Genomic DNA, 2,438 nt, shown 5'->3' with positions numbered 1-2,438 from the left:
CAGATATCATAATTGGATCAAGTCTCCACCCTAATCCACAGACCCTTAACATTGGTCCATTAATGGTTAACAGAGAGCTTTGGAGTTTAAACATCGGCAGGTGTTGGGGGAGATAGATCCTGTTCAAACCATAAGAGAGGGCGAGTGTCGTGTCAGTGTCTACCTCTGCCTCTGCCTTCTCATTGCCTCTGCGCTCAGAGCACTTCCTGTGTAGGAAGCTGTGAACATGCAAGTCCTCCTCTCTGTAGCTCCCTTAGTTTCTAACATTTCTTAGGTTGAACTGAGTTTAGGTGTCTGTAGGGTATTCAGTAAGGTGATCAGGCTTAAAGCTTTCTGATGAATTTGACTGAAAAGAAACAGTCACAATTATTTACAACAGGATTTAAAACAATATGGACAGTGAGGCCTGGAAGGAGCTCATTGAGACCATAGGGATGATGTTTAGAAGCAGAATGGGCTCCAGGTTTGAGGAAGCAGCCACTGCTTTGCTATGGAGAATTGCAACCCAAGGCCAGAAGATCTTTGTCAAAGTCAAAATTCAAAGGAACCCCAGGTTGCCCCTGGAACCAGATTTTGGGGGAGGGGCAGCTGTCCCATGGTAAGCAGAGATTCTGGTGGTGGCCAGATGTGTTAACTGGAGCAGCCAATGGGCTTTTCTTATCTCCAGTCGGAGTGGTAGGAAAACACCCAGACAGAGATGCGTTTCTTCAAGTCCTAAAGGAGTGCTGCTGGAACACTCATGGCTTAACGGTTAACCAAGTACCCTTGCAACCCCAAGAACCCTTTGCTCAACAAATAAAAACCAAATGCCACAGAGCAGGGGATGGCTTTCTGAATTAATATTCTGATGATATTAACAGCAATCAACTTTGACTGGGGCCTCACTCCTGTGTGGGTCTGCACCCATGGCATTTCATTCAGCCCTTGTGGGAGTCAAGGAGATACATTGCTCTTTTCTCCACCATCCAAATGGGGGAATGTGGGTGAAAGAGATGAGAACTAAAGAAACCAAAGACATACACATGAGGGGAATTCAAAGAAGTCTGCAGACAAATAAAATTAGGAAATAGTTTATTTTGGTGCAAAAAGGCTTGGAATCCATGCATAGTTGTTTTTTTTTTTTTTTTTTTTTTTTTTTGACAGGCAGAGTTAGAGAGAGCGAGAGACAGAGAGAGAGTTATAGACAGTGAGAGAGAGACAGAGAGAAAGGTCTTCCTTCTGTTGGTTCACTCCCTTAATGGCCGTTACGGCCGGTGCTGTGCCCATCCAAAGCCAGGAGCCGGGTGGGTACTTCTCCTGGTCTCCCATGGGGTGCAGGGCCCAAGCACTTGGACCATCCTCCACTGCCTTCCTGGGCCACAGCAGAGAGATGGACTGGAAGAGGAGCAACTGGAACTAGTACCCGGCACCCCAACTGGGACTAGAACCTGGGGTGCCGGCGCCGCAGGCAGAGGATTAGCCAAGTGAGCCACGGCGCCAGCCCATGCATAGTATTTTAGTATTTTCACAATAGGTACTTTCCATAGTTTTAAAGGCCCCTTTCACAGATGGTGAGGAATTACTGGCCTTGGAACCCTTCTTTCTGACAGGAAGCATCCTTCCAACCATGCCCTCTAAATGCCACACTTCACAAACTAAAGAATGGGCCAAAGGAGTAAAAGTCAGTAAAGATGGCAACTGAGGTTCCAATAAATCCACCGACATCTAAATAATGGTCAGAGTGAGGAGTTCAGACTGCATACTCAAATATTCAAAAACATTTTCTGAGTCTCTGTCTATTCTGGCTGAAGTTACAGTATTTAAAATGCTAGCATTGAGGGGCTGGCGTTGTGGCATAGTGGGCTAAGCTTCTCCCTGCGTGTGTTGCTGGCACCCCATATGGGTGCCAGCTCCAGTCCCGGCTGCTCCTCCTCTGATCCCACTCTCTGTTGATGGCCTGGGAAAACCGTGGAAGATGGCCCAAGTGCTTGGGAGACCTGAAGAAACTCCTGGCTCTTGGTTTCGCATTGGCCTAGCTCCTGCTGTTGTAGCCATTTGGGGAGTGACCCAGTCTCTCCCCCTGTCTGTAACTCTACGTCTCAAATAAATAAGTAAAATCTCTTTTAGAAAATGCTAGCATTGAGATAAGAGAGGGAACGTGCTGCAAAAAGTTAGCAAAAGCAAAAGGATCATTAAAACAGCAGGAGTGAGTACAACTCAAACAAGCGGGAAGTTAGATGAGATCAGTGTGTGCAGACTTACCGGCTGTGACTGCATGGAGAGGATAAGCTCTCCTTTCCCTGTGTAACTAGAAATCTAGACAAGGACAGAGAACGGCTAGACATAAAGTAGAACAGGGGGTTACCTTCAAAATACAAATCACAGAAGGCAAGGGACATGGCATTGTTGGCATCATACACTGCAGAAATCAAAGGAAGCACGAAGCATTAGGCAGAGGC

Source organism: Oryctolagus cuniculus, chromosome 3 (assembly GCF_051225735.1).
Source record: "Oryctolagus cuniculus isolate XC-2025 breed Fujian yellow rabbit chromosome 3, ASM5122573v1, whole genome shotgun sequence".
NCBI classification, from domain to species: domain Eukaryota; kingdom Metazoa; phylum Chordata; class Mammalia; order Lagomorpha; family Leporidae; genus Oryctolagus; species Oryctolagus cuniculus.
The sequence above is the reverse complement of the archived record's forward strand: the minus strand, read 5'-3'. Positions refer to the sequence as shown.